The 25,206-nt window shown below is 48.4% G+C and overlaps 1 protein-coding gene across 1 annotated transcript in view; it reads right to left on the bottom strand.

Annotated features, from left to right (window-relative positions):
- Positions 1-14,711, bottom strand: part of LOC146196023 (uncharacterized) — a 29,760-nt gene extending 15,049 nt beyond the window's left edge. Inside the window, exon 1 of the mRNA XM_084598022.1 lies at positions 14,538-14,711. The gene's annotated coding sequence lies outside the window, so the exon portion shown is untranslated. The remainder of the gene's footprint in view (positions 1-14,537) is intronic.
- Positions 14,712-25,206: the final 10,495 nt, after the last annotated feature.

The following is a 25,206-nucleotide window of genomic DNA, read 5'->3' as shown; positions in this document are numbered from 1 at the left end:
GCTCCCCAGCTTCAAGCGATTAAAAAAGAACATTTTCTTAATGTTTAATATGAACTTGGAAAGAGGCGCTTGATTCTTAAGATGAGCTCAGGACAGTAGCCACTCTCGCCATAAAGTTGCTTTTTTGTACTTATCTAGAGGAAACGCGAAACTTCATACTGCGTAGCAAAGCCAGGCAGAGAAGCTCAGGTTTCGTATTTGGCTCGGCTAGTGCAGCGACAAAAACGTGGATGAAGCTTAGCTTTCGAGGAATAAGCATAATTGTGCCCCGTGCCATGCAACATACGACTACAGTAGCCGCCGCAGGTCAGTTGAAGTACGGAGCGCTGTATTCGACAGGCGAAGGTCGTACGTTCGGATGCCACCTGTGACATTATCTTGCATTTTTTGTTTTGTTTTTCATTAAAAGATTTTCTAGTAAATTACCTACTTAAATGGCCCGCGAAAACTTATTTACGAAAACTAGAAAACGGGCATCAGCAGTAGGCATACCATCAATCGTCCACGCAACTGAGCTCTTTGAGCGACCTTTATTAACACTTGAAGATACGGGCGATCGAAAATGATGCTCCTCTTCTCTCCCCTCAACTTAGCCCACGCCGGCGCTCAAGAAAAAAATGGCTGTGGTTTGGCCAATGATCATTCCGAGAAGCAATATCTGCGGTAAATGTGGCGGCGGCGGCGGCACCTCTGAGTCACCGCGCCGAGGAGGAGTCGGCGGCGGCTCCAACGCGGCTCTCCAGACGTGCTCCGTGTGACGTCACTCGCTCCTCGCGCATGCGCAGCTTGATTAATCGGGGGCTCCGCGAAATAGTTCAGCGACTAGCGTAGTGTTGCTTCCGCAACAAAAAATGAAGTAAACAAGTTGTAACGGCCCCCACTACGCCCCGTCTCGCCAGCGTAACTTGGGAGCGACCAATGAGCGGGCGCGCCCAACAAGCCCTAGTGACGTCGCATGGGAGGTTTGCGCGCGTTGTGCGCGGAGATTTGCCGTACCAATCGGTCGTCAAGAGCACTTTTTTAAAAACTATTGTCAAGTTATACGCTCCACTCGAAGCTTTCAAATATGACTCTTAAGGACGTTCTCTGGATTTCATGCATTAGCATATTCCGCAAGTATACATCATTTCAGGGGCCCTTTAAGTTCACACACAGTGCATCTAGATCCACCTTTCTTCGGATTTAGCGGCTGGTAGATTCTCTCAAATGTGCTCACTAACGAGCCACTCGTCCTTTCGACCCCTTCTCTGCATGCTTACCTTGGATCGACACCACCACCGAATCGGTTCCGGTGCGCAGAAGCGCAGAGATCTCGGCCATCGGGGAACCGACCGGTAACGGGCACGTGTCGTCGTTCGGCGAGATAACGGACTCCGGCGAAGCCTGTTGTGGCGAAACGGGAGGCGCACGAAGCTTGTAGACTGGCCATCGTGGAAACGCGCTTATACGTGCCTCAATTTTGTGAAATCAATTCTTTAGCATTGCTTTTAAGCTTTCTCGAAATCTGTATCGGGTGGAGAACACCACGACATCCGTGTTTAATGGCACAGTATTGTAATCGTACCGGAGCTGGTTCTCCTAATGATAACCGCACGAAGACGGTGAAACCGTGAGGTGCAGCTAAACAAACGAGCAAAAAAAAAAAAAGTCTCACATGCAGCGAACGTTTCCAGTTTGCCACTGGAATAAAGGTTCATGTTCTTGCTCTACCATAATTGAATAGCGCTGATCGAAGATAGGGGTCGAGAGGCAGGCATTGGCCAAATTCACCTTTCGGAAGTATTTACTTCCCGGGAACTCAGAGCGCTAGGCAGGTGCTCGGCGGATGCCTTTAACGATTAACATGCAACAGAAGATACGTTATCATCGGTTATAATCCCTATCGCAAACTATAGCCCCCAACTTGACTAGCACATGGATGCTAAATGGAAAGCGGAACGGTTATGCAACTGCCCTGAATGCAACGCAAAGAACGGCTGCGTCACAATTTTCAGACGAAATCACGTGACACTTTTTGTATCGCTTCCTGCTTACGGCACTAATGAGGCAAAAAAAAAAATGTTTATTCATAGCTGCAGCGGGCACAACTTGCGATTGACGACCACATGTGTCGACATCTACAGAGTGCGTAATGGTGATGTTTAAACTTAGCTTTGCATTTGTTACAGTGCGAACTGCGCCCCTCTTTATAGTCGCCTAAGAACCCTATATAGTTACCTCATCAGGCACCCACGACCCGTTGACGAAAATCGAGAATTCTCACGCGCATGAAGGAACTTCAAAGGCTTTGAAGCTTATGACGCACTCATGGCATTCACAGCCCGTCACAAAAAGCTATCCCTGAGCTCACAGCGTAGCCGGAGCTGGGATCGTAGCTTAAGGAGAAGCTTGAGGTGGAATTTTATGAGCATTGTAATGCTAGGGTAACATAATGCTGCCATTATTCAGGTTTTTGGGAGTAATTTGATCCCACACAATATCAGCCGACCACCTTGTGTGAGGCACAGCCGCTCGTGAATTAAGGCACAAGGCTGAACTGCACAAGTTTGAATGAGACCTGCGTGCCTTCGCGTTTTTACCACAGCGCCTTAACACCAGAGTGTCTTCTCAAGGAAACAAGCTGGCCATCAGTGGCACTCAAAACTATCCGAGCGATAGGGTGCCTCCGTAGTGCCGCGTCCCTCCGGATGGCGGCGATGTTATTGAGGCCCCCTATACGAGCGGCAAGGAGGCTATGAAAACAAATTTGCGAGCAATTATCAATTTTGTTTTTGCCGGAAAGATGGTACATGTGGCAGCTATATACGAAAACGAGGCTTACTGCAGCCGATACAACCTCTGTAGCCATGTGTTTGCGAGCGCCAGAGTTTATGGGAGAAAGAAGCTGGGACCGGCAGAACAAATTGTTTACGTACTAGAGATAGAGGCGCCATAGGGTTCCCCATAGACTCAGAGCAGACGATGGTAGCCGTATCGATGCTGAACGGACTGCAGGCTTCGGTGTTTGAGGGGGCATTTCCGGCGTCGGGATTGGCCGCTCCAGAGCGGGCTCTACCAGAACCGATGATATGGGGATGTAAAGTGCCTAGGCTTGCAACGTCTTCGCTAGTAATAATGGCTATTCCACTACGCGTAACTGCGTCTTCGAGAGCGGTGGCTGCAGGGAGGCTTTCTTTGGTTTTGACGATGCTGCCTGAAGCTTTCTCGTGGCTTATCAGCATTCCCGAGCCACTATTGGCCAAGACGGTGGGGTCTATGGTCGCCTTCTCTGGTGGGCTTACTGCGACCGATTTAGGAGCTTCCTGGTCAGAAATGTTAGCCACAGCTATCAGGCAACTCGGATTGCCCAATGTATTAGACTCTTCAGGCGGCTTCTTCGGAATCCTTCCAGTCGACAGACGCGCTTTTGTCACGCTCCGTGGAGGGTTTCTGGTCGCTTTAGTCTTAGACGTTCTGCTCGGGGCCGGATGTGCGATATCAAGCCCAATAGTATCCACAGGATGCTGCGACGGAGCCGAGACAGAAGCACCAGTCAATACCATTGACTTCCTTTTTCCCTTCTTTTTGTCGTTGCCGGGAGTGGCCGAACTGGTGACATTACGGCCAGCGGCGTCTTCCTTGACTATCGAGGTATATAAGCCACCAGCTTTGGCTAAGATCTCCACATTCTTCCCTCCTCCTCCATCTTTGGTCACTTGTGCCACGGCAGAGCCATTGACGACCGCAGACGTCTTCTCGGCGCCCGAACCACGCACATCGACCAGGGCCCTAGGGTCTTCGCTTGAGTTCGTCGATCCGGCCAGCCCACCCGTAGGCGCGACACCTGGACCAGAGGCACCCTCAGCGGATATCGGTGCCCCAGAGCCGGAAGCGCTGGCTCCTTGCTCCTGGGTCACTTCCTCATCGGGCCCCTTCTTGGCGGAAGGCTTGTGAAGCATTACTGCAGCGGAGACCAGATCAAGGGCGTCCAGCACACAACACTTTTCTTCTTCTTCTCCGTCAGTTGATATGGCACATACCTACAGTGGGGGATTGATGATTATGATGATGTCCTCAGCCAAAATTACACATACCCACAGTGGGGGATTGACCAGGGTACATTTCGAATACTAAATTTATACGGTCAAGGAGTGCAGTATTTATATAAAGATGGGTGTTTAACTAGAATTTGCAAAAAAAAAAAAAAAATGGCCAGAATTAACACTCGCAGAACTTGTACTTCTTCCTCCTCTTCGAATCATCGCGGGGCTTGTGCTGAAAGGAAGCGTCCTCTAAAGCTGTTACCACAGCATTTCTATAGCCGCAGATTGCAATGAAAAACTGTATTACTTAAGGTGAAATACGAAAAGGAAACTAACTACAGGGTGATTCCGGAAAGTAACACTTTCATTTGGGGGGGGGGGGGGGCACTGCTGTCGGCCCTACCCTGCTCAGAATGGTTGGGTCAGTCAAGCGGCAGGGCACTCAACTTTTCATCACTGCCTACCGCAGTCTTGAACTTGAACTTGAACGGTCTGCTCTAATCTTTGGGAGCGTCAGGAGCGCTGTTTCCGTGCACCTACTGAAAGTGCCCTTGTGATGACTTGTGATGGAATCCACGCCGAGCAACGATACGTGATCAATTTCTGGGATAAAATTAGTGTCTTGCCGACACCTATACCATATGATTCAGCAAGCATAAGGATATTCTGCTTTGTCATATTCCCAGTTTCAATGTGGTTAAGGCCTTTAAGGCGGGTTTGCAAGACATCGACAATGAATCCTGCTCTAGACTGCCATCAACGAGCAAAAATGACAAAATTTTGTGTTACGGGTTCGCAACATTTTGAACAGCGACCGTCGAATTAGTGTTGCGGATAATAACAGAGACTATAAGTATTCCGAAAACCACGCGCACGACATCGTAGGCTTCAATTTCAACATGCGGAAAGTGTATGTGCACCAAGCTGATTTCCAAATTGTTGATTGACGACCACAAGAACAACCGAGTGCGGATCACGAGCGAACTTTTGGACCTTATTTGAACCTTGAAATTGAAGCTTATTTATTGGAAAGTGTCATTACTGGTGACGAAAGATGGCTGTTTGAGTACGACTCTGACCCAAAGCGCCAAACTTCTGAAGGACACATCTCAGAGTGCCCTCGAAAGCAAGAGCAAGCCAGTCGAAAGTGAAAATATTGGAAATTGATTTTTTTTTTTGACGCCAAGGATGTGGTTCACAGAGAATTCGTACCCCAAGGATAGGCAAAGATCAACGCTGTTTATGACATGGATGTGCTCGAGAGATTGACAAAAATGGTCTTCCGAGGATGACAGGAGAAGGAAGAGGAAAAAACTTTGTTTAATTAAAATAATGTAGACACTCCCAGGAGGACCCCCTACTCCAGGAGCCCTCTGGTTGTTCCTTCTAGCTTAGCCCGCTCGACTAGCTGTAACTGATCTGCGGGTTGCGTGGCTAGAAGGGCGGCCTCCCAGGAGGAGGAGGTGGGGTTTTTAATGCGAAAAACACGGATGTGGACATTCCCATAAGTAATGGTAGAGGATTGGTGGGGTGGAGTTGCATGTGGTGAAGTATGGTGGGAAGTTCGTTGGGTGAAAGATGTGACGGACTTCCCACCCCCGACAGGAGATCACCGACACCTGGCAGTTGCATCACGGTAATGCTCCCTGCCGCACTTGAAGGCGCGTATGGGAGTTTCCGGCCAAGCACAACTTGGCGTGGCTCAGGCAGACTTCTTCCTATTCCTGAGAATCAAGTGAACCCCAGTTTTGGCAACATCCAGGGATCCAAACCACTGTGACAAAGGATCTAAACGAGGTTCCTGTCGACGCTTTTCAGGACGCGTACAGTGCATGGCAGAGCCGGCGACAAAAATGTGTACATGCCAAAGGGGACTACTTCACAGAATTTTAAAACGCTTCCAACGATATTTTCAATGAATTTTTTCTTTCGATAAATTTTTAATACTTTCAGGACACACCCTGTAAAATGCGTGCAGTGTGTTTATTCTTCAGAGAAGATTTTCGTTTGTAGTATTGCAGTTGCAAACTATGTATATGTATATGTATATATATATATATATATATATATATATATATATATATATATATATATATATATATATATATATATATATATACCTGATGTCCAAGCTGACTTAAAGGGAAGCTGAAGCGGTTTTCAAATTGCATGAAATGCCGTGGTTGGGAAAAGACCTCGAAAATCATATGTGTAAATTTTTTCTCGAGTCTGTCCGTTAGAACAGCCGCAATCGCCTTTTAAAAACCCGCCGCGGACACGCCCCCGTCGCCTCAGGAAGCGCCGGGTTGGGGGATGGCAAAATTGGAGAGCTGGCGGAAGTGACGCCATTCACGGGGAGCCGGCCAGCCATCCTGGCCGTCCCGCATTGCTTGCTCCGCTGCGTCTCGCGCTTTGGCGTGGCGAACGACGATTCAACGTAATCCTTTGCTAGTGCTGTTTGGTTTTTCTAGTTCGAGCGTTCTGTGTGGAGTGGGTGTAGCGACAAGTGGCCATCATGCCGTCGTTCTGCGCAGCATTCGGCTGCGCGAACACTGACGGCCGGGACGATGTGGTGTTTCACACGTTTCCAAAGGACAAGAAACTTTCAGCGCGGTGGGTCTCTGCCGTGAAGAGGAAAAAATTCGTACCTACGAAATCAACTGTGTTGTGCTCGAACCATTTTCGTGACAGTGACTATTATCGGAGCTTGGGAACGATGCGGGCACTCGGAATTCCAATTAAATCAGCGCAACTGAAGCCCGGAGTCGTTCCGTCAGTGTTCCCGCACAACAATAACGCCTCGCCACCTCCAAGAGCGGCCTCCTGGCAGCACAAGCAGTCCTCTTCATTATTCATCAGCGCGCAGCACATGCAGCTGCACCTAATTGAACAAAATCCGATTATTTGAACTTATAAATATTTGAGCAATGCAAACAATTTGCATTCGTGAACGCTTGACAAGGCTGATGATCGACAATAGTATAGCGTTCGTGCAAATTTTTCCTCGAGTAAAAATGGCAAACTCGTCGAGCCGCGGTATGCATATATCTGTTGTAAGTCATTCTGCTGGCTATCTCGCTGCGCAACACCACCAACTACATCCTGCCGAAACAAGACCAACGGAAAGCCGCAGACAAAAAGAGGTGCACAGGACGACGCGGCAAAGATCTGCCTCGTTTTCTAGCTGGCTTTACTTCTTTAAAATGTGCCAATTCACCTAGCTCTCCACTCTACTACATCTCGTAGGCCGACAAAAGAAAAAAAAATACAGGGGCGCACTTAATAGCACACACGAATAGCTTCCTCTGTCATCTCGTTACATTGCAGTCCAGCAGTGAACTCGCTAAACAGGTTTGGCGCTTTTTCGTAGTAATAAAAGGCCTTCGGATGTAAGTAGGCACCGTGCTCTAAATCAATGAAAAATAAATGCTTTACCTCGCGTGACTCGTGTAAGCATGCCGGCGTTTTGAATTCGATATTACAGGTGTCAGGTGTTCCGGCTGTTATGCAGCAGCCAGTAAGCAACAGCGTTTCGACGTGATTTACTTTATTACCACTTGCACATCTACATCGCAAAGATATGTAAAAACAAGCACCTACGCTAAACATACGTAGCAGAGGAGATTTCCAACCCGTGAAAATGTCGCGGCGTCACTTTCTCCATCGGCGCACTCCGCGGCGTCGTTGGTTCCGCCGTTTTCTGCAGCCGCTGATATCTCGAACATATATGGCGAGAGTCCAAACTGTTCACTACTGCCCGCACTATCCATAATTTTCAAGACTAGGCTTTCCAGCCAACTGAAGCAACGCGCTAGCAACGCACTACGCAGCAACGCCGTCGGTGCAGGCCGGAGACCCGCGGGACGCCCGTAGATGACGTCACGACGGTCCCGACCACTCACAGGCGACAGTGGCGTTCGCTCGGCGCCCTGAGGCGCTGGCGCGCGTTTTCTTCTAAAAAAAAACAGCTGTTTGCGTTTATTTAAGCTTTTTTCATGCGATATTCTTGTTCAGTGGACCAAAAACAACTAAATGCTGCCGAAAACTCAATTTTTTCGAAAAGTGCTTCAGCTTCCCTTTAAGTCAAGGCTTAAAAAAATAAAACATTTGAGATAGGCCAGAGAAACCACTTGTTTACAGCTGCCAGTCATTAGACGCAACACATGATTTTTTATTTATTTTGCAATTAACTAATTAGTAATTAAAATCATTTTTCTAATTTGCTAAGTATGCCTTTAGACAATAAATGTGATTCGCAAAATTGGAGAGCACCTTCTGAAACACCCATCGCATTTATTTCCGATAAAGAAAGGCTCGCGTGTATCCATTTTCCAAGCTCTAAAGAAAGCACGCGAAATACAAAAAATATCACGTAATTAACGTATTCGTGCGTCACGCTTGTGGTGCTCTCAATCGTGGTTTGAGTGAACAAAATTAGCTGCGGCCGTGACTCGACAGTCCAGTCCCAGCGGTATACTGATATCGCTTCTTCTTTTGCCGATGAAGTTGCACTCGAATTTTATTTACGTATAGTTTACGTATTCGGGTGGTTGCAATTACTGTCTCTTTTTGGCTGAAATTACTTTCTGTACTAAGTCATTAGTTGTTTTTTCATCGGCTGCTTTTCGATGAAAAGTACGCATAGTGGAATTAAGCGACTGATTCGCGTCAAAAATTAAGCAGGTAGTAGGAAATACTTTTAATTTTCTTAAATTTATGTTTATCTGGCGCTCGACATATAATTATGTGCCGAATTAAATGTCGTGCAGCCAGCTAGTGTACTTGATCTCCACCGGAGACGTCCCTCCAGCCTCGCCGCGCAAGCCATCTTTAATTGCACTCGGTTGCAGATTAGAAGTGGGGATATCGGTAGCTTATCGTCAGTGTGCCACCACATCGTGCAATGGGAAAACAGAGGTCACTGAGGCAACTGAATAAATAGGGCGCCTTCAGAAAAACAAGGAGGTCTGTAGGGAAATCACTGAGTGCCAGTCAATCGAGTCTTTTTTTTTTTTTTTTTTTTTTTTTTTGTGCTCCTTTGCCGAGTAGCGCGACATTTGTTGGTGTCCTTCGCAGCTAACAAGGTCATTCTATAATATATCCAGTTTTCAAAACACAGGTGAGAATCTAACACACCTGGCGCACATGTCGATGGTCTTTTCTCCGCGAAGTTCTATGTATACAGCGCTTCGGTCGCGACAATTCGTTATAATTATTGTTACAGATATCCGGGCTTCTTGGTAGTTCACGGTCGACGAAGCTGTGCAGCAAAGGCGCCAGCAAAAACAAAACAAAACAAAACAAAAAAACAACGGCCGATTTTAAACAATGCTTACTGGAAACCACGTCAGCCATCCATGCGCAGCCTAATAAAAAAAAAAATTGCTTTATTATAGCGATGACAAAAACATGTGAAAGTTCAAAGAATCAAAATCAAAGAATACAAGAACGCACTATGAGCTGTTTGAAAGCACAACCGCTTCCTTTGTGAGTGCGATCGGAGTGGGATAACGCAGTGATTATTGTTCCGTGAAATTTCAGCGGCTCTAGTTATTTCGCAAACCAACATTTCTCTGTGAAGGATTGTGCAAACCCTGAATTCCTGCGCGCACTGTGTCGATTCTAGCGGGAGGCGGCGTTTTGAGCCTGTCAGCTTTGTATATATAACAATGGTTATTGTTTAGCCTCTCATTCCCTTAGGCTTAGAGCGGTATGTATTTCTGAACTTTATTCACTGCAAAGAGAGGGTAAGCCCGCTTTTAAATGAAGATTTCTCCTTCTACAATCGTGCCCCCCCTCCCATCTAGCTCATCTTTCAGAACGAAAGCGTGGTGCCGAAATAACATGCTCCCAGCTTATTATTACCAGACTTTTTAAAAACGTGGAGTCTCTTAGCCCAACAGAACCAATTAACAACTGTTGATAGCCGCCTGGCTCGTAGTCTGCATAATTTTCTTCGTTTACCAAAAATTATTTAATTATTAGCCACTCATTATCCAAGTTTTCATTGGCATTAGGAACGAAGTGTTAATCAGAAATTGTAGATCGTCTTGGTAAGCGGCTAGCTGCGGTGTTTTCATCAAGGCATGGTATACGTAGCAGAGAGCCATAGCGTATACGGCCGTGAACAAGTATTTTTCGCCAATTTTGCGCTCGAAGCAACATGGGATAGGGTATACTGTTTTCTGAGGCACTTCTCGGAGCACTGAACTGACACCACTTTCATGAGAAAGCCTTCTTCCCATCCCATCCCAAAGAACATGCACCCCGACTACAACCAAGAACGGCGGCAGGCGCGGGCCAAAGTCCTCGTCGAGCGACACGCCCAGGACCCGTACGCCCGGTACGTGGACGCAGCGGAATACAAGTGAGAAGGATTCGTGGCAGTGGCCGTTGCGGCGGCTACCGACATCAAGACAACGGCAGTGAGCGTGCGGTGCAGGGACTCCACAGACGCCGAGGAGGTTGCCATCGCTCTGGCGATTTCGGAGGCCGAGTGTCGCACCGTGCTGAGCGACTCGAGGAACGCTGTGCGCAACTTTGCCAAGGGGCGCGCCGGCGGCCGCCATCATCAGTAAGCTCCAGCTCCAAGACCGCGGCGACACTATCCACATCAAGTGGTTCCCGGCGTACGCGGGAAATTGTGCATCCTCACCGAATCACAACGAGACGGGCCATTCGGCGGCGCGAGCGCTTACCTTCCGCGCCCCCGAGAGGGACCGTTCCGAGTGGCGGTTCGAAACGAAAGACCGAATGACCAGTTACGAAGAAGTGACTAAATGTTACCGCCTAGCTCGACGGACAATGCCGCCACCTCATACGGCACTTAGTCGGGAGGAGGCGGTCATCCTAAGGCAAATGCAAACCGTGTCACTCCTCGCCCCAGCAGTGCTACACGTCCTCCACTCAGACATCTACACGAGTGATATGTGCAGTGCATTTCAAGTGGGTCCGGCGGACAAATGGCACAACACGTGGGACTGTGCCAGGTTCCCGACCGAAGCTGCATCCAAGACATACCCGCCGAAACTTCAAAGTGCTGTGCAAACTACAGACGAGGACATTCAACTATGGGCCGTCCAGCAGGCCCGGGGTGCGCTCGAAAAACACAAGCCTCACAACCTCCCACAAACGGGCCAAATGAGGTAATGCAGAGTAGGGCATAACCCCGGGTCGACGCTTAGACAGCGTCACGACGCTTTAAACCGTCGTTTGCCGGCTCCTTAATAAAGTCATACATACATACATACATACATACATACATACATACATACATACATACATACATACATACATACATACATACATACATACATACATACATACATACATACATACATACATACATACATACATACATACATACATACATACATACATACATACATACATACATACATACATAAATTCTTTTATCTTGAAGGGGGGGGGTGATTTGTGCAATTACAGCACTTTACAGAATTGCAGGTGGTCGAAATTATAGGAGCCCTCTACTACTGCGTTCCTGATAGCTGATGCTATTTTGTCATGTTAAACACGGCCCATATATCATACATTATACTCGGACTTGAAGGAATTATTAGTTTAGATACATCTGTCGTCCCTGACATACTTAATATAGACCATGCTATCCATTTCATATTTAAACATCAACGCGGGAACGCAATGGCGCGGGGCTGAATCTCCGTCGGGGGGGGTGGCAAGTTAAGGCCGCGAAAAGTCACTTGACAGGCGATTTAGTGCAAACATTTCGGCCAGTTTCTTAAGGTCCCCTACAACTTTCATATACACACTTTCTTCCTTAAGGTGATAACTAATTAGCCCGTACTATACAATAAAATTTAGAGCGCCGAAAATATCCTGCCGACTAGGCCAAAGGCCTGGTCTATAGTCGTGTATAGGACGCGCCATATTTATAAGCCTTAGTTGCGTTTAGCGAGGAGACCCTGAATATAGTTTTTATTGGCACTCAACATCTGCAATAAAGGTAAACCTGCTCCAGGGCTTGCCCATGGGGCGTGACACGCTGCAACATCCTTTTTTTTTTTCCTTCTTACGCTTTTCAACCTGCCTAATGAGTTTGTATCCAGAAGTTCTCAGCGATTTAGTTTAGCTTTCTCACGTTGTCCATTTTGCAGTAGCGCTAGCTATCGGTAGTTGGACTCGAAAGGAGAGCAAGAAACTAGGCTCAGGAAACTAATTTAAGTAGTGCAGCAAGTTAGATAGAATTGATATTCGTTCGGGCGTTGCGAAATTGCTGCCCTCACTGCTTCCATGTCCCTGTGCGCATGAGCTACTTTGCTTCGATGTGCGATCTGGTAGGCGCACTAGCGCTCCCTAAAAGGTGCCAGACGCGCGCTCGCTTGTTCATTGTAAATGCTAGCTCTGCACATTGGCGGGACTTTCCGGGGGCGTTGGTCCAAGGTCTGCGGGCGACCGAAAAGAAGAAAGGGGATATAGAGTAGCAGGTAGTAGGCAGCAGTCTATGACCGCAAGCATCCACTTACCTTCTTTATCACTGTTTAACTTTGCGGCCTGCGACTGCATGAGACACGTGCATGCCCGCTATATTTATCACCCACGCTATAGCGTACTACACGAGCGGGTGCTATCGCTCACAGACTGGATGGTACTTGCGCGAACGAGCGTTATCAGTGGTCTGAGCTGTAGCACAGGGGATATCGGAGCACTCAGTTTCCTACGATAAAGCTGCGCAATGACCGCGGCGTCCCTTGGGACGACCGGGGCGTCTGATATGACAACGCTTCCGGCGAGGCCGAGCCGCTACTGCCTGCCCGCTCTGGCCACGCAACTTGCGCAACCAAACCAGTTCGATTGCGCTGATATTCGGCAATCTTCCCAACTCGCGGTGTGTGCAATGCACATACAAAAAAAAATTCTCACAGCTCTCCATAGGATCCGCAGCCAGCCATGTTCCAGCAGCTCTTCGGTCTGATTGCGCTGGTTGATTGGGGGGCGTGGTACGTTGAACTCCCATCATCCCTAGCCGCAAGCACATGGTCAAAGAGCTGACACGTGAATCAGCATAGACCGGTGTCAAGAGGCGGTGTCAGCGCTCATTTGACCACTGACATTTAGCTGCCGCGGTGGCTCAGTGATTATGCATGGCGCTCGTAATAAGCATATGCGGTGATCGAGTCTGTCGCGGAAAAGGCGGTGCTGCGAAAAAATCCCACGCGCTGTGCTATATGAGCACCCCGCGTGGGGTCACGGCTTTTGTGATTTATTTGTAGGCTTTGAATGGTGACCCCACAATAGCTGACCATTCAGAGCCGGATCTTTCTCAGCTCTGTCAAAGTGTGCCACTGTCAAGCGGTCATATTCGACGGTCCTTGATAGAAACTTCAGCTCATGCTCGCGGGACGCAGCACTTCGCTCAAGTTATTCCTGTAAATCACTGCTCGTTTCAGCCTTTCACTTCGAAAGTCGTTGGCAGAGGGATTGGTGAAAGTACACTTGCGTTTGAAGGGCGTGAATTCAGGAGTGCATCACTGGTCTACATATTAACTCTCTTCGGGCCGCGCAGTTTTGTCCGTCTTCGCACGCACGCTTCATTTGGATAAAGATAGTATTCATCCGCTAAGCAGTAAGGCGCACCGGTGTTTTGGGCCTCCATGGATAGAATGTTATTACCATAGCAACTCAGGAGAATATCATTGAACTGTTCAACGCAAGGCATTTTATTTCGCTTCATCGCTACCAGAAATAACTATCATTAATTAGCAATGGCTGCTGCATTCCTTGCACTAAACAGCGGAGCAGAACAATGTTCTCAGAACATTCGAAGTAGCCAAACGTATACGCCAAGGAGCCAAACTTAAATTTTCATCGCCAGACAGCGTGTTAAAGTAGCCAATTTGGCGCCAAGTAACCCCTATAGACGACAGTGCTGCCAACAGTGAGCTTGTTAGTTTGTTTGTGGGGTTTAACGTCCCAAAGCGACTCTGGCTATGAGAGACGTCGTAGTGGAGGACTCCGGAAATTTCGACCACCTGGGGTTCTTTAACGTGTCTTCCTTAATTCACGAAACGCTGATTGGTTTAATGACGGTAGTGGTGAGAAAAATAGCAAGGCAAGAGCGCGAGCACTAAAGCCGCATTCACACCGGCAACTCGCGGAGGTCGCGTGACTCGATTGGTCACAGAGGGGGAGACCCGAACAATTCCCCGGCAATTACTCGGATCTTCCCCTCCGCAAGCAACAAACCAGGTCGCGCGACGCCCACGAGTCGTCGTGTGATGCGACTTAAGTGAGCGAGCACCGGACGCCATGCAGAGAAGCAGCATGATTGGAGGTCAGGGGCATGGGCAATTGTAACAAAAGGAGTCGGGCTTCGGGAAATCCCCTTCAAATTTCGTCGGAAGGCCACCGATCTGCTCCGTGAGCGCTATCTAGGGCCACACTCCTTCGGCTATGAACATTGCGCTTGGAGTTTGAGACTGACTGTACGCAGAGCTCACGAAATTGCTTTCTCTTGCCACCGTCTGTGCTCACCTTCTTGCTCTTGAATTCGAGTAAAGAGCCTCTGACGTCTAGATTCATTGCCGTTCCCGATGAAATTGAAGCCTCTCAGGTATTTTCTACGCCGGCCTGAAGGTAACGAAAGTGGGGCCGTGCTTTCGCATGAGCCGAGCGCATCGCTTGCGCTCAAGCAGACGCTGCTTCCTCCATGGCTGCGAAGAGGCAGGGATAACGCGATGACGCCTCTCCTACGGAGCCAGATGTGCGCACGTGCGCTTAGCCTGCATAGGCGCAGATGGCCGAAGAGACGACACGACAGCATTTTCAATCCGCTGTTTCTTTTCTAACTTTGTTTTCGTTTCTCTACAAGCTCGGGAAGAGTCGCGAGATCACGTCGTAGCAGAATAGCTGTTTTTGCGCAAAGCACCAAGCCATATTCATAGCTGTGTGTCGCTTGAATGCATCCCTGGCGACGAACCCCCCCCCCCCCCCCCCCCTTACTTTTTTTTTATTACTATAGTAGTGGTTGAGATTGCAATGACGGGACTTAAGCCACGCAACGACGCCGTTGCTGCAATATGCCCGAGCGGCTCCATTGCCGGATAAACTGAGACGGTGGTTTTGAAACAAAGCAAGGTCGGCAAAGTTCTACGGATGAGTGGTGTGTGTGGTGCGAGAGGTAGCACGTAGAAGCTTCGTGACAGCCATTACCGCCTGCATTTCTGGATCGAGATATGAAGCAGGGACATGATTTTAGAGAAGATTTGTCTTGTCGAGCTTGACCGCAATAACAACGCCCCAGTTTTTTTTTTTTTTTTTTTCGCCAGACTGAGCGAAAAGGCAACAGTGATGGCTGCTTGCCATCGTCTCAGAGCACCCCGCGATGACTGCTGGCAATCGGACTCAGCCTTTCCGCCATTGTTCACCTACCAATCATCGCAGGCACGTTAACTATCTGCGGCACAGCGCTCGCCGCGCTCACTATGTGATGTTACGTCATCGTGAGCAAGGTTCTTCACGTGACCAACTTCCATGTTTAGCGACGGTGCTATGAGAGCGACACGGGATATTTGCGAACTGCCGCCAGGCCGTCAACTCCTCCCCTCATGAGCGGTCGACACAAACAAAACAAGCTGGCGTCCTACAAGGAGGCAAAGCCGGAAACGACGGAAAGCTTTGTCCACATGCAGATTTCCTGGACAGCTGTCGTGATGCTCTGCTGAGCGTCCCTTTTTCGCGCATTATCAAGCCACCGAAGTTGTCCCCGCAGTTTCAGCGGGAAAGCACAAAAGTGTGCACCTTTCACCACTCCGTCTACGTAAAGGCTGCCCGGCCGACATTTGCGGCGGACGGAATATTTCAGTTGGAGTTCGGATTTTGGAAATTGACCTGTGTACAACGATCGGTCGGGACGTTGTCCCGAATAGCACGAGTGCTTCGAGATATGAAAGCATGTGCTAGGGTTAGGATATAGTCACAGCGGTCGCATTCCTCTCTACCTTGAAAAGCTGCATCGTCTTGCTTTTTGTTGCCTTGTCTGATGGAAGTCGTTTAGCCTGTTTTTGCACTTTGACAAGAAGCTTAAGTGGGATCGAGCATATTAATTAGGAGACGTCGCATGGTACTGTACACAGACACTAATCCATGAAATCCCTTTTTCAAGGGCATTCGCAATGTCGTTAGGTAACAGCGAACGTGATCCCAGCTTTGAAAGCGACGAGAAAGCAGAAGCAGAGAGGCAGAGCTGTTTGCTAGGATACGGGTAGATGAGCCGGTACGTGAACCGATCAATAACATCTCGCAGGCGGTAACGTGACTACAAGGCGGTGGCCAGCTGCACAAGCCGCAGCACTGTGACGTCAACCGGCGCGGAAATCCGAGCCACGTGCGCTGGCGTTCGCTGACGCCCCCCCAAATCCCTTCTCTCTCTCTCTCTCTGCGCAGCGCTCCATCGTCAACAGCTGCGTGTTGTTCTTTTTCCCTTGAAAACGAAGAAGTGAGAGAGGTGAACAGGCGCGTATTATTCTCCTGCATGTGATCCGAAATGAAAACATCGAAACCTTCCAGGCACCTGACGTTGCATAAGCGAAACGGGTCGCACGAAACTGGTGCAGGCCGTCGCGACAGAAGAAAGGCTTTACACGACAGCCTGCTGGGGCTACAACTGTCCAACGAAGAAATTCAACAGATGGGAGTCATGGCATGAACTTTGGAAAAAAAATGACCAGAAAGTTTAAACTGAAACAAAGCCCGCAACGTGATTCATTACGCTTTTCTAGCTACACGTCAGGCGCTCGCGCGGATGTTGCACGTGGTAACTCACGTGAAAGAACGCACAAGAGGTCACACGAGCTCAACGTCAAGATATGATCTGTTGGTTCCGACCTGCGGAGAGATTTCTGACGTTCTCCACATGGTCTAGAACTGCCCCGAACGACGCAAAACGTAGCCAATGGCAGTGGGAGGAGAAGCTATGGCTCCCACAGATCTCCCCCTTCAGCGCCAGCTGATCGGTCAGGCCTGGAGAGTTGTATTCGACAATGGTTTCCCAGACTTGGACGAACAATTATTTCATATAAATTGTAAGACGTTGATTGGAACACCAGTATGGTAGGCGATGACTGAGCACCAAGTGACTGAGTATCGCTCTAACCAGCTCTCCATGCAGTGTAAGTAAACACAACAGGGGCTATATACTGTCTCCAGTCACCAGCGCGCTGCAGCTACCGATAGACGCAGTGCGACCACAGGACGCCATCCGAATCAACCCCAGGCACAGTTCATTCACCATCAGCACGCCAGTCGTAGACCGCGCCCGCAGATATGTACAACTTAAATCTATAAAGGTAATCGGCCACGTCTACCCAATGAAAACGTATATCGCTCCGCCGGACAACGCCATTCGCGGCATCATTTATAATGCTATCTACGACCAGACATCTGAAGAAAGTTTCAGAGCTTAAAACGTTCAACCAAAGCCCCTCCTATCTCATCACCGGTGCACGCCAACTCGGGCGCACCAAATCAATTCTGGCCACCTTCATAAATGCCAAATCGGTACCTAAACAGCTGCGCTTCTATGGAGCGGTCTACCACTGCCATCCATTCATCGCCAAAGCAGAAGCGTTCTTCAAATGCCGCCGTCCGGGACATCGCAAAGCAAGCACCGGAAGAGTTCCACTAACCGCGTTCGCCTCTTCGACCTACGCCAGGAACCACTCGCCGTCCTTCCCGCCCCTGACCGACCAGCCTCCGCCGGAAAATAAGGTGAGCTGGGGCCCACGATCTTCTTATCTTGTCCAAGAAAATAAGCAACTTAAAGAAAAGCTAGAAACTCAGGGCAAGCAAATTTAGCAATAGAATGATCAAATAAAAAACTGAATGACCATATTACAGAGCTCACTCAGCAAATGCAAACGCTAATTCACAGGCTCTCCTCCGCAGAGGGAATGGAAAGTCCCCCCCCCCTCCCTCCCAAGTCGTCCCACCCCACTTACACCTCCTCCTCCCACATGCACCAACACAACATCTACCGCTAAAACTCATACACCCGCCAAACGGAAGGCAACTCACCAAGACATTCCTACAGTGGTCGATTCCCAAAATCCTGATCTGGTCGCCTCTAAGCTTTATGCGGAACAATTTGAATTTATGACCGCCAGCACAAACGCATGGATAGCAGAAGTAGACGAGCGTACAGCGGTGCTCGTGCAGCAGGTGCAGCAGCAACAGATCCAGATTCAAGCTGCTCTAGAAAAGCTACTCTCTACCACAGTATCTCAGATGATCCCACCCGTATCCCAGCCCCAAGATGGGAGGACGTCGACAGGACATTAAAGTGTGGCAGTGGAACTGCAGAGGCTTTCGTTCCAAGCGTAGTAATCTGCAGCTCTACATTCATTCCCTCCCGGCCGATGAGACACCAACGGTAATCGTATTGCAGGAAACAAACTCCCCTGTAAAACTGCTCAATTACACTCCTCATACACCAACAAACAGTCTTCAGTACAGAGTGGCGACACTGGTTCATCGCAGCTACACAGCAACTGATCACAACATGGACGTTGCCGATATCAACTTCCATTTGATAGAGTTGCTTCCCAAAGAGCGGAAAGGAACGAGTCTATTCATTCTAAATCTACAGCCCCCCGAAAGGGAAAACTGCTCCTCTAATGACGGCCATGAAAATAACCCTTCAAATCAGCGCTAACCAACCGTTGATATCCGCAGAAGACTTTAATGCCCGCCATATTAGATGGGGATACAAAACGACCTGCACTAAAGGCGCCCGACTCTGAACACTTATCCAAAATGAAGGCATAACCCTTTTCAATTATACACAACAGTACACGAGCATCGGAAACAGTGTATAAACAACACCCCTGATCTCACACTCGAGAAAAACATCACAATGCTATTGGACAAACACGCAAACCTCTCTTGGTAGCGATCACTATATAATTGAGACCTCTTTCTCACTAGCCTCCATAACTCGCCGTGTAAAGCGGAAACTCAAAATCACCAATTGGGATCGCTTTCGCGATCTTCGTACCACGGCCTCGACCACCTTACAAATTGGCTGGCTAACCTCAACAAGGACGTGAACATGGCCACTTCAGAAATGCCGTGCACACAAAACTCAGAGGTGATTGACAGCCGATTACTCCACATGTGGAAAGCCCACTAGAGCTTACAGAAGCGATTGCTTAAAAACAAACACAATCGCACCCTGAAGTACGCATCTCCGCTCTCATAAGAGAAATGGAGACGCACGCGGCACAGCCCAGTCACCAGCAATGGGGTCAAGTATGCGACCGCTTTGATGAAACAGATGATGCTACAGATATCCGAAGAAATTCTCCATCCCAGACACTACAAACGCACAAGAGCATTGTTGGCTCTAGACTTGCAAAAGGCATTTGACAATGTCTATCACTCCTCTATATTGAATGCATTATCCCCTCTGAATGTGGGAAACCGAAAACATGCTTACACTTCACCATTTCTTCGGGATCGCACAGCAGAAATTCGGTTCGGTCCCCTAAAATCCCGCACTTTTACCCTCAGTAATAGAGGCATCCCGCAGGGATCAGACCCTTTTTTATTTAACATCACACTCATCCCAATGGCTCGAAAACTGTCACAGATCCTAAACCTCTCCAATTCTTTATATGCAGATGATATCACCCTGTGGACCACCATTGGGAATATATGTAGCATGGAAGAAACTCTTCAGGAGGGGGCGGACATGGTGTCGAGATGCGCAGCTTCAATAGGCCTTGTATGTTCCTCCACCAAAGCCGAGCTTCTGATACTCCACCCGAGTCCGCGGAAGCACCACCACCCCCCTATGCTCATCACCATAGATAGGCAGCCAGTACCCCAAGTTCACAAACTTAGAATACTAGGCATGTTCATACAAGACATCGGCCTTAACACGGATATACTCTCCAGACTCACTAACACAGCACATCAGATTACCCGCCTAACCAAACATATAGCCAACAAACACCGTGGAATGCGCGAGCATGACGTCAGACGCTTAGTACAAGCATTTATTATAAGTCGCTACTCGCTTCCGTACTTATATCTAACAAAAACAGAGACAGACAAGGTGGATGCTCTCATCAGACAGGCGTTTAAGGCAGCCCACGGCTTACCTAAACGCACCAAAAACTCTCGACTCTTAAGCATGGGAGCTCACAACACCCTCACTGAACTGGTGGAAGCCCACAGCATCGCCCAATTAGGACGGCTCTCGACTACCCCAAGTGGTCGCCACATTCTTTCCTATCTCCAACTTAGGCCGTCAGGCGCCCCTCCAGTAGAAACTTATGCAGTTCCAAAGACAGTAGTCCGCGATCACCTCACTGTCCACCCACTTCCAAAAAGATGCATCCCTTTCATAACCAGGCCAGACGGAAAGCGAGAGCACGTGCCCTACACAGAGCACATGCGAACGAACCCAGTAAGGTTTACGTGGACGCCACAGAATATCCACACCGCTCAACTTATGCGATATGCGCGGTATCTAGCCGCTTCGAACACATCCCATCAGCCTCTATCATTGCCCGAACGTCCGTAGAAGCAATAGAATCCGCTATAGCTGTCGCGATAGTCTCTTCCACAGCCACCCTTATCCTCAGCGATTCTAAGACTGCCATACAAATAGGCCAGCTACCATGCTGCTTCTCACTAAATCATAACTACCAACGTTCAAACATCCCGACCCATAGAACTTGTCTGGGTACCAGCCCATTCGAGCAACCCCGGTAACGAAGCGGCCCATTCTGCTGCTCGAGCATACGTCGACCGAGCAACAGATACCGAGGACTTAGGCAGCGCCAGAGATCGGCTGATCACCTACAACGACATTACACTACACTACCGGTCTGAAAGACTTCACTACCCTCCCCCACACACCTCCTTAACTAAACCACAACAAATAACATGGAGACACCTCCAAGCCCGCGCACCTTTCCCTCCCCAGCACTGCTGGCACTCTTCTCCTCCTATACTCATCAATCTGAATGTTCCCTCTGTGAGGCCCCGAGAGCTACATTCGAACATATGTTCAGATGTCCAGTTTCAACCACAGGTCGAATGGCGCTTTACGGACAACGAAAACGAGGCTTGGGAGATCGCGGTCCCTCCCAGTTCAGAACCGGCTTCACAAAGGAGACTGGTCGACTGGGCTGAAGCGGTCGCCGTCAGGCACGGCCTGCCGGCCCCTACCCGTGATCAGGAGACGGCCCAGCCCTTTTAACAAGCATTTCGCGGCACCACCAAATAAAGTTTTTCACCACCAACACCAACCACCCTTCGGCTCCACTTCGTAGACCTATTCAACGTGCCGCGTGAGCGGCTGTCAGTCGGAATTACTGAAAAATAGAGTTTTTCCATCTCTCTCTATGGGAAAAAAAAAAGAAATACGGGGACGCTCAAGCTGAAGACTCGATAGCACCTTGAATACCGCCTTTTCATTGCTCGATCTTTTTAAAATATTAATAAAAATAACAATAACAACAATAATAGTTGAATTACAGGCATGGAAAGCCGCAATATCTGTCAAACTTTTTTCGTCCACACTTTACACGAGCCATGAGGAAAGGGATGAAGGTGTGAGTGAAAGCGTAAAGAAAGAAACAGGTGGTGAAGGGCTACGGAGTAATTTCGACCATCTGCGGATCTTTAAAGTGCACTGACATCGCACAGCACACAGAAGAATCTCCGTTTCCCCTCTATTGAAACGTAGCCGGCGGCAGTTGAGTTCGAAACCGGGTACTCCGGATAAGTAGTCGGGCATCTTAATCACTGAGAAACCGCGGCATTTAAGTTGGTTTTGGGGGAAATGAAGACGCGCTATCTGTCTCACTTCTCGGCAGACACTCACAATTACCGACCTACAACTGGAGGTATACATATGTCGTCGGTTCCAATCAGGATCGCCAGCTAGTCTCCAACGTGACTTTAGCGGACAGATGCTAAGTTGTAAGCGAAATATGAGCACACCATCCTGAACGCTACCAAAAGAATGGTTGCGTCCAAACTTTTGATACCGAATCCCATGCATATATGTTTTCCAGCACTTACCAACTCCTCCCCTCAAATCTTCGTATCAGATTAAGTTACGGCGACGGCGTTTTGTTTTGAATGAGGTAAACGGCGCCGAGCCAGCTCTAGAAGTAGAGTGGACCGGTCTGGTGAGCCTTACTCCAAGCAGATCGCACACTGTTACAGCTTCTCTGTGCGATTGCACGATGCGATGCGATTGATCTAGGTTGATTGCTTTAAGATCATCAGTGTCGGTTAACATTATGAACATCTCTGGAAATAGTATATACAGAGCATGCACGACAATGTGGCAGTTTACTATCGGCTTCACACAAACGAGGTCATGATGGCGTAACGATGCCTCGCCGACGAGAACATTCTTCAAGATGTTTACCACATGTAACGCGCATCTCAGCGGTCGCTTCGATGGCAGGCACTGCCCAAAGTTCGCTCCTTACATAGTTTGCTCGGAGGAACGTGCACGCACTGTATCTGGATTGGCCCTGGAAAATATAAAAGATTCCGAAAAGAAGGAGAAAATGAAGACATCGATTAAAAACTCCAAAACTGCGAATTAAGCAGTGCCAGTCTCACTCGTTCTTACAGAATGACGCCGTGACCACATTCGAGCCGGCCAGTTCAGGACCCTATATGCCCCAGAGCTGCATAGCAGAGTGCGGCGGCAGCTGAGTTACTGGATCGAAGTGACTGACCATGTTCAGGGTTCACCTGGCACAGCGAACCGAGACATAGCCAGGTATGAAACCCGTCTTTTCAACAAGAACAAGGAAACTTTACCGATTAAGCGGTAGATGTCGCGTACGCAGATTAATCAACTTGCAAGAAGAAGAAGAAAAAAAAGGAAACAACTAGCGACCCAGAGAAAAGAATTTCTTCATGACCCAAGTGCAAATAAAGATGACGGCTGCTGCCTTAGATTTCAACACACAAATGGAACAGTTTGCGACAGTTCAGGCTGCTGACGCGGAGTTTCAAAGAACACTTGAGTACGAGTTAAAAATCTGTTCAAAGAGAGAGAAAGAGAGAGAGTATAGAGTGAGACAAAAAGTTTACAGAGACACTTTTTTAAAGAACGCAGAGTAAGCGTTCAGCATGTGCAGCGCTTAGCTGAACATGTGCTAGACATTCCATGAGGGGTTTAAGGGAATGAGATGTTGGAACAAGAACTTTTCCTGGCTCTGTAGCGAAGGCTATACAGGAAAGTAAAGGTGACGGGCTTTTACGGAGAATGGGCAGCCTCAAACCTACTGACCCCACATCGTCTCCCCGACTCCCCCTTTACCGCACCTCACTGCTACTCCGTAAGGTATACACCACATCATAGTAACAAAGGCCCGTCTCCTTCCCTTCCCTGCCTAGCTTCCTCTGTAGAGCTACGAAAAGCTGGAAGAAGCAGCGCTTTGGGTAGCAGACAGTCGGAACAAGAAGGGTCAGAAAGAAGACGAAAGTGGGGTAGACAAGATGCGGCCATGAGAGTGTTTGTTTTAATTCTACTAAGTATACATGCTTGGGGAACGTTTAGATGTGCACACACTATATTTGTCTGTCTCATACCCCGTCGAAAGGTTTCTCATTCTCTCTAATTCCTGCATGGCTAAATACGTACCATATGATAACAGCAGATGGAGCCAGGAATTGTTTAGGGCAATATGTATAGTTCTGTTTTAGGTCAAAGTGAATTACCCGGTCCTGGGACGGGCGAATAGCCACTACGAAATCGAGGTATATAACGTGACGAAAGAGTGCGAAGAAGCTCAGAGGAGGACATGGCATAGGAAATTTTTCAAGTGTAACAATGAGAGGAGCATTGCTGCCCCGCTGCGGTGGCTCAGTGGTTAAGGGTCCGGGCTCGTGATCCGAGGACACAGGTTCAATTCCAGCCGCCGCGGTCTGGCGGAGGCAAAAACCAGATGAGCTCCCGCACTGCGCGACGTCAGCTTATGGCGGAAGTTCTAGAAGGTCAAAATTTTGGGAACTCTCTGCTACAGCGTCCCCCAAATACTAGCCATATAAACCAAAGCAGAGCATTCCTGTATGGTCCACAAGTACGAAAGAATATGGGTCCTGCTGCAAAGGTGTATCACATATGCCCATCCCAGATTGTGGTAACGATGTATGCTGTTGTCTGCGTAGAATAATGGAGGAGGGCTGCCTGTGCCTCCCTTCGCCTATTGTTGATGCGATACATTAGTACAGTGGAAATCAAGTAGAAGAAATGGGCATGGGCAGGACATGTAGTAGCGAGGAGAGGATAACCGATGGTCGCTTAGGGTAACAAACTGGATTCCAAGGGCAGGAAAGCGTAGCAGGGGGCGGCAGAAAGTTAGGTGGGCGGATGAGGTTAAGAGTTCGCAAGGGTCAAGTAGATGCAGCTAGCACAGAACCGGGTTAATTGGAGAAATTAGGGAGAGGCCTCCGCCTTGCAGTGGAATGATGATGATGATGACATAAATACACCATCGGTCAAAAAGGCCGGCGTCCTGGAAAAAAGCGGCAGTGAAAGCCTTATGATGTTACAGCCGCATGACCTCGAAAGTTTCAAACACACCGCAACACTCCCCTTCAACCTGAAGTCAGTCGTGGAATAAAAAAGCGATTAAAACATGACATGCAATGCAGAATAAAGGCCGCTGCTTAGTTTTACAAGGTGACTGATTTCTCTTTAAAAGAAATATTAATTTATAGAAAAGATTCGAACCCATGACCTATAGATTCTTAGTTGGGCTCATTATATACGACAAGGTCACGCAATGCATGTCTGTTTTGCTTAAAACAAGTGGACGTTTACATGTCGTACGGTCACTGAACCTTGGCAGGACAACTGACGATGAGACATTAATGCTTTCGCGTTCACATCACGTAACTAATCTTTCTATATCAGGGCCCATATAACGGTGTAAAGGGGCGATAGCCATGTTGACGAGAATGCATCCAGAAGGCTCGTAAAGATTTAGACTGGTAGAATACAAAGTGCTGAGTGACTAATGTGGACAGGGAAAGGAAGAGAGCCGGGTCGTAGAACCTCTGGGTATGAAATATGGACAAGAGGTTAAGGGGTGTTTTATAGAGAATCGAATAAACCTTCATTTCTTGGTTTGGCTTATCGGGTTTAACGTCCCAAAGCGAC

This window comes from Amblyomma maculatum, chromosome 3 (assembly GCF_055883805.1).
Source record: "Amblyomma maculatum isolate TAMU_Amacu chromosome 3, ASM5588380v1, whole genome shotgun sequence".
Lineage (NCBI taxonomy): Eukaryota > Metazoa > Arthropoda > Arachnida > Ixodida > Ixodidae > Amblyomma > Amblyomma maculatum.
This window is presented reverse-complemented; position numbering and strand designations above follow the sequence as displayed.